Raw genomic sequence first — 13,623 nt, 5'->3', positions numbered from 1 at the left:
CTCTTTTTGTCATTCTGATCATGTCAGGCAACTTCCTTTGTTACTTCCTCTTTTAGTCTTTATCTCATTCTACTCTACAGCTGAGATTCTCTTATTTTCAAAGCTCTGCACAACCAGAGGGTTATCCAGTAATAGTCATGATGTCCATTCTTCTTATTTTGCCCTATTTTTTCCTTTAAGAACACTTTTCCTACCCTTTCCTGATTATGAATTGCTTTATATATTAACTTGTATGCTTGTAACTGCCTCCATATTTTTATAGGTTGAAAAATCTTCCTTTCATCTTTTGATGTGACAAATTCATTTTTTTCCCATATTTTCTAGGTAGTAAATGACATTCCCGAAACTTAATCAGATAGTCAAGAAATGAAAACATTAAAGCATGTCATATGTAGTTTGAATACAAACTTGTACAACATTCAGCATTTTTCTAGGATTGCTAGGATTTTTCTAGGATTGCTAGGTTACGTTAAAAACAAACAAAACAAGAAAACAACCCTACAGCCAGATGAATTAAAAGTAAAATAATACTGCACACAGCAAGAGTGTAATATGACCAGAGCTACTTGTTTGTGTAAGCACTTACTTGGGGATGGCAAAAGTAGAAAAATATGCTGAAAATTATATGTCAGTATTTTCTGTTTAAATAGGATAAGCATTCTTATGACAGATATTGTAATTTATATAGTGGTAACAAAGTTGGACAATGAAAGTTTAATTTGTGTGAAAATTTATAGCTAGTGGGAAACTCCAAGAGAAGTGATTTTGCACAAATAAAGAAGATACTAGAAATATGTAAATAATTTAAGATGACACGTATCTTTGGTTATAGGTAATAATTATTTATATTAATATGGAGATAAAATATAAATTTTCACTAGAGAATCACTATAAAAATAAGATTAAATTATACTGAATAGGCTGGGTAAAAAAAAAAAAGAGAGAGAGAAAAAAAAGAAGAAGAAAATGAGTGTAACAGTTTTATTCTTGTTTTGGAATTCCAAGCAGAAAAATAGTGCTGTCTAATTTGTAGTCAAACAAATGATCAAAAAATAAAACAAAAAACCACAAAGCTAATTCATCACATTCCATATAGGATAATCTACTTCATAAACTGCAAGAGCTCTTGTACACTTCCAACTTTTCAATAATTCATGTTTAGACTTTCCTTAAAATGAATGCCCTATCAGTCAACTCAGAAGAGATACTTCTTTGGTCATTTCAGAAGAAGATCCCCAGTACCAACTACTTCTAAACTGTCATTCCATATTTAAGGATATCAGCATCACCTTTTTCAGGTTTACACAGAACAGCACATTTTCCTTGACTATTAAGTGTGAATATTCCATTAAATTCAGTGAAGAGACCTTTGGCCCTTAGCTGAGGAAATGCATTCAGAAGTTCTGATATTGTTTGGAACCAGAAGAAATGGGGAGGATCTGAGTCTGGGCTCCACAATGACATGCAGAGAGCATTTTTTTGTGATGAACTCACCATGTCCCTTTGGAAATTGTCTTGCCTGTAACAATGTTTAAATACTACAAAAACAATTATGCTGTAAATACTATATAAATGTATATTTATGCAGACTATATGACCTCCAGAGGTCCATCCAACCTGATTTATTCCATGCTGTTATAAAATACGTATTAAATTGTGAATAAAAAGCACTCTCTCACACAGTCTGTCTGAATCAAGGGATAATAACCTCCTTAGGGTTTTTGAACCAGGAGAAGGAGCGAGAGCAGTGTGGTCTGCAGCTGGACTGGGAGAAGGATGCTTGCTTGGGACCCTAGGAACTCTGCCTGGAGTTGCAGGAAGGGTGAGCCAGAAAGCCTAGTAAATGCAAGGCTGCTTTATGATCTCTGACAAAAATCCTCAAAAGTCTGTACAAAAACATAGCACATAGCTGTGGTGTCAGGTGTGGTATAGCAGTGTGACTAGATTACAATCTGATGTTAAATCTAGATGACATAGAAGTTTATATTCTACTGAAGATTCTGATATTTTTTTTTATAGCATATAAGACAGTGATGTCTGGTCTCCAGAGGGAAAAGGACGAAAGCATATATTTTGATGTCTTCAGCAAAATTTCATACTTGACATCAATACAGCACAGATATCATGCCTGATAAACATCAGATGCTTGTTTCTGCTGCTATAAGTCAATAGAAAGTTTTCAATATATCCTGCTGTAAAGCAAAAGAAGTCTGGTCAGAGTTTCTTTATGCTCTGGCTTTGCCAAATCAAGGATTCCTTTTTTCTTTTCCTTTTTTTTTTTTTTTTCCCTCCATGGGAGCATTTTGCAGGCTGTTTATGAAAAATAAATTGCTGTTGTTTCTGTAGAAATAATTTGGTCTTGCCAGAGTATGAGATCCTTTTTAAGGTAAACATGGTTAAAGAAGAAAACTTCTACATTCTGACAAAGTAAGGGCTTACATTTTTGACTGTGAAACTGGGAATGAAGTTGCAAGTGGAAAAAAAAAAAAAATCAAATCTAGAAAAGTGAAATTCTAGATCATTGTAAGCATCAAGAATCTTCCTGAACTGCTCCAGGATATAACCTTGGCTGTCATGGAGGAGAGAGACACTCAGTTCTGCCCCTGCTTCTTTCCTCGTGAGCTACCTTAAGCTGGAGTGCTTTCCAAGGCAACTTCCTTCTCAGCTCTAAGGATATGGTGACCATCATGCATTTCAGACATCTTTTTCCTACACTCCAAAACCACATAGACATAAAGCAAGCAGAAGTAGGGAGTTCAGTCTGGACCTTCTAATCCTCAGCCACCTAGTTTCAGTCACATTCCCCATGATTCCTAATTTTCATATATTTTCAGTCACGTGACATGATTTCAAGACTTTCAGTTCTCATTTGCAGAGGATTTGAGGGAGTAAGCTCAGTAAAAGGGAGAGCCGTTTACAATAACTTTCTTTTAGCAAACACTTCCCTTCAATAAGGATAATTTTCCTCTGACTTCTCTGGTTGATGCAGAAGTAGGCGCATCAAAACTACTTTTTGTGGGGTTTTAGAGACTTCAGCCAGTTGGCTGTGCTTCTTTGAATATTCCTGTGTGACTGCTGATGTAAATACCTTTCTTCATTTTCAGTAGAATCAAAATTTTATATATATATAAATAAAATAAAGATGCTAAGTTGATGTAGCCATATGCATTCTTAATTATGATGTTCTGTCATTTACGCTGCTTTTACATTGGTCAAATACAGAAGCTGATTTTTCGTGCTCAGTTTCTGCTATGGTACACTGATTTCCATGATTAGTTAAAGGAAATATCTTACAGTTAACTGCAAGGATTTATACTTTAAAGGATTCTGGTACTGTCAGGTAATTATAACATCTTCCCTAGCAATAATGGGCACCACAGGAAATAAAACTGCAGTACAGGCTTAATCAAAACTGAATGACAAGGTCATTGTAAAGTTAAATGCCTCTTTTTATATATATCAGCAATATGTTCCATATAAAAATTAAGTTCCAATGTAAGCTGATGTGGCCAATCATAATTTTCATTTCATTAGAGGCATCAAATTACTCATTAATTACATAAGAAGAATGGCCATTCTAAAGTGTGCAGTGGCCTACAGTGTTTTTCAAACTAAAACTCTGTAGTGTCTGCAGTTCAGTTGTTTGCTTTCAATTTTTATCTATTCATGCCATATAGGCATTTAATAGATGCAAGAGCCACATTCAGTCACAACTGTTTCATTATTAAGGCCCCCATATATGAATAACTGACAGAATTTCATTCTGTGTGCCTTCAACTTCACTCATATCTTCATTTTGTGCAAACAAAAAATGAAACCAGTGCAGCTCAAAAGGCTAGAATCTTTGTTTGAACTAAAGGAATAAAAGAAAGAGCAACTTCATCAAAGGTCCGCTCTCCCCTCCTACCCTTTTGAGTTTTGGAGAAGGGTGGCTTGAAGGAAAACCTCTAATAGACTGCTATGAACTCCTTCTGAGGGGAAGGTGTTTCTTGAATTTATGGGCTGTCCCAAAAGGCTCCAGGACTATTTTGTTTGTTTGTTTGTCCTTGTGGCTGAAGTTATCACTTACCTTGTTTTAAAGCCCTGAAAATGTTTATTGGAAAGAAAAAGAGAGAAAGAGAGAGAGAAAGAAGGAAAGAAAAAGAAAGAGAAAGAAAATACAAGATTCTACTTATGATTCAGGAAACCTGGGCCTGTCTGGACAACATAACCTAGACAAAAGTACATTTCTTTTCCTTTCTTTTCTTTGTTAACTCCAAAGGCATTGTAGATTATGAGAGAGGTTCATGTAAACTGCAATACTCCTGTCTTTGAATCCATTTTTTTTAACTAGGCATGTAAAATTGCTCTCACAGGCTCAGTGGTGGATGCTTATAAATACGTTAAGTCAATAGAGGCTTAATTTAATTTCACAATGTTCACAGGCAGTTTTTGACAGACAGGTGACCCACCATCTGAATGAAAATTGCTTTTCAGTGAAGGTGATATACAAAATCCGCAAGCCTGCTGACCTCCTTGAAGTCTAGTTGAAGAGTTGCAACATGCCTAAAGTTTTTGTTTTGTTTTGCTTTGTTATTTTTATCTTTGTTGTTGTATTTTTTACTTTTTTTTTTCTTTCCGAGTAGACAAGGTGTTTTTTGTTGTTTATTTGTTTGTGTTTTGTTGCTGTTGTTGTTGTTTGTTTTGTTTTTGGTAACACCAAATCAATTCCATTACAAAATTTTCAGTGAAAAAAACATCAGACGACTGAGTTCTCAAAACTGGGAGTCAGGCTGTAGGATTTCCATGATATTATAGATACCAGAACGTGAAACATTTTATATACTTATTTTTTTTCCCAAAAAAGTAGTATAAAGAACATGTACAGAAGAAGTATGGGATTTTATTCTCTGCATAAGCCACAGTTAAATTTTATAACACTGGGAGAGAAACCCACTCTGGATTCATCTTCTTTGAAGTTTTTTCATCTACTATGAACTACGTTTGTATTTTTGATTATGTAAAAACAAAAAATAAAAAAAGATTATAAGTGGCAGTTACTCCTGTTTAAATCCCCCTTCTATCTGATTCAAAGCAAGCAACATGAGTCCCAGATCTTCTGAATGCTGCCAGGCTTTGTTGCAAATACCATACGAATTCTGAGAACAGCTGAAGGATTGAAGTATGTCTTCTACAATGTTGAGAGGAAGAATCGGTTTATAATTCAGAAAACTTTTCTTTGTCTTTATTTGCTATGAGAAAAGCAATCCATCATATGCTCTGAATACCCAGAATTTACATGACACAAAGCCTAAAGAATACAAGAATAGTTGAAATTTTAGACAGAGGTAAATTCACCGAAAGTTGTTAGTAAGGCTGTGTTATTTTTTGTGTCTTCCAAATCTTAGTGGGTACTAAATAAGGAGCAGATTATGCTATTTATAATAAATAAATAGCAATAAATGACCGATTTTGTACCTGCACTGTAAATCTCTTCCTTATGTTTCTAATTTTATTCACTTCTGCACTGGTGAAATTTGTTCAGCCATCTGCAAATCTTTCAAAGTGGGGCCTCCTGAGTATTTCAGAAGGAGGAAATACTTCTTTTCACTTCTTAATTCAGGGCATTTTTGTGACAGAGTTGTACATTAGTAACCAAGATGTAACCTTTTGCACGTATGCATGCCATCATAATGATTTTGTGTTCCAAAATTTCTGCTCCCTGCATAGCATGTCTGATGTGAATTGCTGAGCAACCTGTCTGAGCAGGGATACATGATACAGAAAAAGCTAACAGAAGAAACATGCACAGCAGGAGACCCAGAGACCTTTTCTTCTTCTTTTTTTTTTTTTTTTCCCCCCTCCTACTGAAAGCTGCAAATCCATTTAGAAAAAAAAATAAAAAATAATTTCAGAAGTTTTTTTTTCTTTTTTTTCAGGATGTTTCTTCCTGTATATATACTCTTTCTGGTAGTGTCAAAACCTGTAATTATGTGGTAATTTCTGTCTAAGGACACTTTTAAAGTCAGCCAATATGTAGGATCAGCAAGTAGATTGGGCAGAGCAGACAAACCTTCTGTCAAGAAAACCTGGTTTACAGCTTCTCATTATGCCTGCATTCTTCTGGTGTTCTGAAATAATTCACACTTTCTTGACCAATTTACAACAATACAGCAGAGATCTGACTTCAAAAGATATCATCTTTATTATTTCCTTCAGGTAGTGAATATCTCCATCTCAGACACTAAAACTTCATGAGACACTATTCTGCTGTCTGTCAGTAGAATAATGTGCGTACATTTACCTTTATTCAATTCTGTGAGTAATTGTAATGCAGTAATGAATGTACAGATGATGTTCTCAATTTTATTGAGATTTCTCATTAAGAAATATTTTAGCCAGGCTTTCTAAGGAAATGAACTGTACATGAAATTATGGTGTAGATGTCTCTCTGTCTTCCTTACTTGTAGTTGAACCTATTGGATAGCTTCAACCAGCCTAGAATTTTAATGAGAACAGCTTTACAAGTAAAGAAAAGACATCCTATTAACACAAAAAGGTGGCTCGCGTGTTTAATCCTTATCAATTCTCCAGAAAATCCACAGGAAGGAGAACTGTGACTGCCAAATGCAAGAAAAAATCAGTTGGAGCTTGAATTCTTAGAAGACAGCGAATGAAATCCACAGGAAAATGCTGTCCATTTTTTCAGCTACTCACAGGGCTACTTGTTAATAGCAGTCATTAATTTGAATCAGGGTTACTGTGCACTGTTTCTATCTTAATGCTAATGAATTTTCTGTGTGAAGAAGATATTCAGGGTTAAGAGCGTTGTGTTTCCACATCTTACTTTGGGCAGGATAAAGTGAACTAATGTTCTGACAATAATCAGTCAGACCTTAAAGAAAACAAATAACGTATCAAACATGACATCCAAGAAAGAAAATTCTAAAAGTTGATTACTGTTGTATATTTCATGTTTATTTCTCTTTGTAATTTTTAAAAGGTACACTCATCACTTCACTCATAACACAAAAAAAGTTGGAATCAGGGACAATGCCAATGAAACATTAATAACTATTTTGGTCATTATTACAATTTGGCAACCTCAACTGATTACCATTATCTAATTTAGAATAAAAAGATCCCTAATCTAACTTTAAAATCTCAGCTAGCCTGCCATAGTCTTTTTTTTTTTTTTCCAATAAAATTAGAAAATATATCACGTTTATGGCACTGTGTCTTCTGGTGACCTATTATGTTATTATGTGACAATCATCTTATGACTTAATGTTCTAGTGATTTTTCAACTGTTAACTTCTCCACTTATATTTCCAAGTTGTATATTCCAGTTTTCCAGGCAGTGTATTTCATTTGTCTTACTGAATTCTGGTTACTTGTAAACTGTCCTTTAGTACTTAAGAAAAACAAGCTATTGGTTCTCATGCTAATTGAGACCTCTACTGCTTAAAAGTTCAGTACAGCTAAAGATACATTAGAATCCCAGTTGTGAACATTATGGCCTTTACTGTGTTGATGTTTTTAATATGAGTCCTCAAACACGTTGTTAAATATGCAGAGGCAGATGACAATGTTGAATTTATGCCTGCTTCTGGGCTCTGTTTAATTTGCTCTCTAGTGGGGAATAGCCCAAGCACGGAGAGGTCTACAAAAGTCTCAAGATTCACAGAGAGCTCCCACAGACTGACTGGAGTGGCTACCAGGTTTAGCAGTGGTGAGGGTGGGATATACAATGGAGAAGGCTTAATAAGGCACAGCTAGGCCTAACTCCTTGATCTGTAAGTGTAGAAAGACAGTGGAGAACTGGGTCATTTTGTGTCATTGTTAAGAAAGTAACAGAGCACGGTAATCTAAAACTGGCTGCCACTAGGGCTGGAGTACTTATATTTCACATTATCACTGCGAAGTATCTGAACTACTACATTATGAGCTATACTTCCAGTACCACATAATTAAGACTGTTTAATAGGTAATTTAATCTATATAGACATATAGTGAAGTGGGTTTTGGTTAGGAATGCCCATGGGAGTAAGGGGTAAATGGGTCATATTCGCAGAGTGTCAGCAATAAACTGCCCAACTTTTCCTGTTGTGCTTGTTTATTTGTTCTGATAACACACCAAGACTTGGGAACACCAGCACTCTAGGTGATAAGTCATTCCTTCCTTACAGCTATCACAGCTGTAAGAAACTCATCAAGGAGTGTCAATTAAGTCTCACTTGTCCACACCCACAGAGAAATGGGACATCTATTTCACATTGTGAACAACGTAAAATAAGAATCAAAGCCAGAAGATATCAAACCATGCTAGAAGAGGTTATAATCTTAATCTTTATCATGCAAATTGGACCAAGGAATTCAAATGAAGCTCTTAACAGCTCTTATCTTTGTGACATATTTATAAGAAAAAATGTATGAAAATCAAACTTTCCTTCTTAGTTACACTTACGTGGTGAATTAGAAAAATCTTGTCAGATGGAAAATGAACTCTGCTGTTTCACTTGTCTTTGCAGAATCCTTCACTTTGTTTCATGCACAGCATGTGTGGAATCCAAAACAAGGGAAGCACCCAACAGCTTGTGTCCTTGCTACGGACATGATGCTATGCTTTTCCTCTGGTGCACAGCTTTCCCAGGTAGACTGGAAGCACTGAGGGCTCAGTTCAAATACAGTGATATGAGTAGCCTTCTGACACAGCTCAGTGACTTGCATGCAGGTTGGGAATCCAGCTCTGCGCAACCCAATGAAGCCCTGGGACACAAACGTGCTCTTCTTGGGGACTGTGTATACAACTCATCATTTTTACAGTGCTTAGAGTCAGTTTTTGTAGTTCCATAATTTAGAATATATTTGAAGAGTTAATTTTATTTATGAATGTTTATACTAACACCTACTTGTGGATTATTCTATTATTTTTGTTGTTACAGTCAAGCTCCACTATTTTTATAGGTTGGAAAATTAGGAAAAAACAAAACAAAACAGTAACTTGTCTGCCAGTTGAAAAAGTACTACGAAACATGAGATAAAGGCACATGGCAGGAAAGGATATGTTAGTGTGGAGGGTTATGTGCCAAGGTTTTGGTAGCAGGAGGCCTTCTCTGAGAAGAATCAAGAACCTGCCCAATGTTAGATATGGGACAGTTTCAGCTAGCTACAAAGGGACCCACTGTTGCCCAGAACCGAGCCAATAGGCAATGTTGTTTGCACCTCTGGAAGAGCAGATTTAAGAAAAAGTAAAAAAAAAAACTGCTGCAAAACGGCAGCTGGGAGAGTGAGGAGTGAGAACCAGCCCTGCAGCTGAAAGAAGGGGGGAAAAAAAATGCTGCACAGTGGCAGGAGAGAGGAGTTAGAAAATGTGAGAGAAGTAGCCCTGCAGAGCCCCAGGTCAGTGCAAAAGGTGGGCAAGAGGTACTCCAGGCATGCAGCAGAAGCTCCTCTGCAGCCTGTGGAGAGGCCCCTGGTGGAGCAGGCTGTCCCCCTGCAGCCCATGGGTCCCACATGGAGCAGATCTCCACGCTGCAGCCTGTGGAGGAGCCCCCGGTGGAGCAGGTGGATGTGGCCGGGAGGAGGCTGCGGCCCATGGAGAGCCCCCGCAGGAGCAGGCCCCGCGCCGCAGCTGCAGCCCGTGGAGAGGAGCCCCCGCAGGAGCAGGGGGTCTGGGGGAAGCTGCCGCCCGTGGGGGACCCGTGCTGGAGCAGTTTGCCCCTGGGGGATGGACCCCGTGGTACGGAGCCATGTGGGAGCAGTTCTTGAAGAGCTGCTGCCTGTTGGCAGCCCCTTCAGGCTCAGTTCAGGAAGGACGGCAATCCCGTGGGGGGGACCCCACGTGGAGCAGGGGCAGAGAGTGACCGTGAAGGTTAGGGACTGACTGCAGCCCCCATTCCCTGTTCCCCTGTGCTGCTGGGGGGACGAGGTAGAGGAGGGTGGATGGAGGAAGGTGTTTTAAGTTTGTTTTCTTTGTTTCTCACTGCTCTAGCTTGTTAGTAATAGGCGATAAATTTTATTAATCTCCCTACTCTGATTCTGTTTTGCCCATCATGATAATTGTTGCGTGATCTCCCCGTCCTTATCTCAACACTTGAGCCATTTGCATCATTTTTTCTTCCCCGTTCCCTTTGAGGAGGGGGAGTGAGAGAGCTGTTGTGGTAGAGCTTGGCTGCCCACTTGAGTAAAACCACCACAGTTAGCAGTGGTTTATTCTACAATAATATTTATTTTATTCTACAAGAATAAAAATTCTTGTAGAATAAGAAGATATTCTTTTTCATAAGAATAAGAAGATTTTCTTTTTCATAAGGAAAAAAAAAAAAAAAAGTAAACCAATTTCGTCATCACTTTAGTTTTTCCCGAAATACAGATACTCCCAAAGGATAATTTTTAACAGTTGAAGCAGTTACCTGTTCATTTTTGAAAAAAGTACTTTAGGAGTTTGTTATCTATGCATCAACGTCTGAGTAATAATAAAAAGTCTGATACTTTGCATTTAAGCTATTTGCTATTTATTGTGGCAACTGAGTGCATGGACTGTTATTGTGATCAAGCAAGAGTACTGCAACCTGGCTATGCTCCTTTTATACACTTTCCTTCCAGAGGTTTTCCTTCCACAAAACCCTCCAGCCCCCCTTTATAGGCCTTTGATCCTTTTATTTCTCAGACTGGTAGGTACCTTATCGCAACCGCCTGTTCCCATGCCAGGTTTTGGTCAATACTTCGTTACTTTCCTCTTTCTTGGGCCTTGTAGCATTCCTTGCTCTTATCTCCTCTTGTTATTTATGTATGCCTCAGCCTCCATGGTGACTCTTATCCTCCACATTTCTCTTGTCTTCAGAGCTCCCTTTCTGGATTCTCACGAGTCTTAACCACATTTCTATTTAAGCCTACTTTTTCTACATTTCCCACAATTTATCCATATACATTGCTAATTAAACCTACATTTTCTGTATGATTATATATCCCACAATTTATGGCAGAAAAAATAAACTTTTTTGTGCTCTAGAGGAAAGCCAGGTTTGGTAAGTGGAAGTGTAGGTGCCAGACAACAAACACGGTAGTTGATCCCTCCTTTGAGGTAAGTTTCAGTAAAGTAGATACGTGGGCATTCTTCGACAGCATCATAAAGAGTCTTGCTCATGTTAAAACTGTTTTTTGAGTATATGGAAAGGCTTCGGACTCAACAGTAATCTAAATCACTGTGAAGTTTCATCCATTCTTCTTTAGGAGGTGAATATACATTCAGATTACTAGGCAATAATCCAGTATTTCTGAATAAATTACACTAATAAAAAAGCAGGAAGTACAGTATTCTGAAATGAAAAATAATGTTTATGCTCCAGGTTTAATTTTAACCAAATACTTGAACTTAATCTCTGAACAAATCAGCAATTCCATAAGGAAATTCAATTTTATTCATATTCAGACAGCCAAATGAATAATGGAACAGAGCAAAATCCTTCTTCTCAAGACAAACTGCCTTTTAGATCTGGGTAATAAGAAATACAGGTTAATTCCACTGTGTGTTTGGCCTATATATTTTTGACCTATTTATTCATTCTGTTAAGTAAATATAACTGAATGTTTACATTATTGCATAATTGGTTGATAAATAGGCTTAAGTCGTTCCCATTTTTATCATTCATATCATTAATATCATAGCTTAATGAAAACTGAGTCAGAAGTCAAGTAATTCAGTTTTAAATTGGATTTTATTCGGCAATAAGGAGTCAAAACAAGCAACACACCAAACTTTAGACACTTTAAAATAGTAATCACAACTGGCATCAAACTTTTACCAATTTATTGGAGATTTCATAATTATTTGAGGCAAAGGGTGTTATGGTCCTCATGGATACTGACAGAGAATACCTTTTATGAACACATATTTCTGTATTCAGGCTATGTTCATATGTTCATCTGCTGTCCTCAAGGCCCTCCTAAAAATGAGATGCTGCATCTCATGAGGATATCATGGGAACAAATTTAAGGTACAGTAACTACTTGTCATCATATTCAGCAATGAAATACAAAAGTTATTAGTTTGCCTGCACTGTGGATGTAACTCAATAGCAAGCTGATGTAGCCTAGAGTGGTTCTCCTCTTGGGCTTTTAGTTTGTTCCCAGTTAATGACTCTTTGCCTACCAACAGGGATAAATAATGCGATAGGTAACTGAAGTCTTTTCCAGAGTCCAGCATTTCCCAAAATTTCTAATCAAAGATGTTTTGCACAAAGACATTTTTCCTGTGCTTTAGCTAGTAAAAAGTTTTTTGACTGAGGTCTCAAATAGACTATAGTTATCAAGTGTCCCTGATAGCCACTGAGGATAAAAAAACTCTAGGTTGATGTAATTCTGGTTATCTTATTTTGCTTGTTATTTCATACACGTTTGTATCTACATATGTATTTGCCCCCCAAATGTACATATATATGCATATGCATATTTTGTATACATCTGCACAAATTTGTACACACATATATACATATAAATATGTATGTACATATGTGAAATGTTCTTATATGTATATATATATATATATTTGTATAGAATATATGTGCATATATATAGTACTGAAAGTAGTTCAATATCAATTAACTTACCTAATTATGAAAACAAAACCATCCTTTGTAGTCTTCTTAGTATTCACTGCAGACTATCAGACTGATTGAAAGGGTATGGAGAGAAATCATCATATAACCTTGGAGGTAGTTCATGTAAATCTTAGCTGAGACGTACTGGGTGAAATTTTACACTATGCACTGCAATTTCCCATTTTGTGTTTGTTCTGTGAATAGACTTCAAACTTCAGGACCATCAGACCGAAGTATTTCATGAACTAAATCCAAATTAGTATCAGGGAATGGCAGCTTTATTGCTGAGAGTGAAATTACTTCCCATTCCAACACTGTAATTCATAATAAGCCTGAATTGCTTATCATGACCATGACTTGTAGGCACTCCACAGATGTATATTTTTCATATTTTTTTTTACCCTTTGGGATATCGTATTTACATATATTTTGGTAAAATAAATTCCAAAAGTCTTCCCAAAGAATCTGAAACTTCTGCACATTCTCTCCAGTGAATATTAGCAAATATAAGCACCTTAAGGAAATTATTTCTGAGTTTCTTTTCTGATACTCTGTCCTCGCCATTGTGAAAAGATTGTATGAAACTTTGCATAACTCAGATTTGCTAAAAAAAGACTTTTTGTAAGTCTCCGCTTTCAGATTATCTGTTCATTACTGAGTGTCCCATTTATCAGTTTATAGGGTCTTCTACTGCTGTGCTTTTCAGATGAGGAAAATTTGCTGCAGTAGTGTTTCCGTAATTATTTTATTCCATTTATCTTGTGTTTTTTGGTGTTTGTATGTTTGTCTTTTTTTTTTTTTTTTCCTTTTTCATTCTTCCTTTGTTCCTGAGTTTTCACAGTCTTCCATGAGATAGCACCAAATCCATAAAGTTTTTTTTTTTTTTTTAATTTCCCAGTGTGTGTAAATACCCTTTTTCTGATATTTTATATGTATGCTAAATTTGTAAATGACTGTTGATGCATTACATTATTAAAAGCTAGACTAGATATTTATTTTGTGAATACTGCATTGGAAAGAGCATTTATAGTTAACTGCATAG

Source organism: Cygnus olor, chromosome 1 (assembly GCF_009769625.2).
Source record: "Cygnus olor isolate bCygOlo1 chromosome 1, bCygOlo1.pri.v2, whole genome shotgun sequence".
Classification (NCBI taxonomy): domain Eukaryota; kingdom Metazoa; phylum Chordata; class Aves; order Anseriformes; family Anatidae; genus Cygnus; species Cygnus olor.
Note: the sequence above shows the minus strand (reverse complement) of the source record.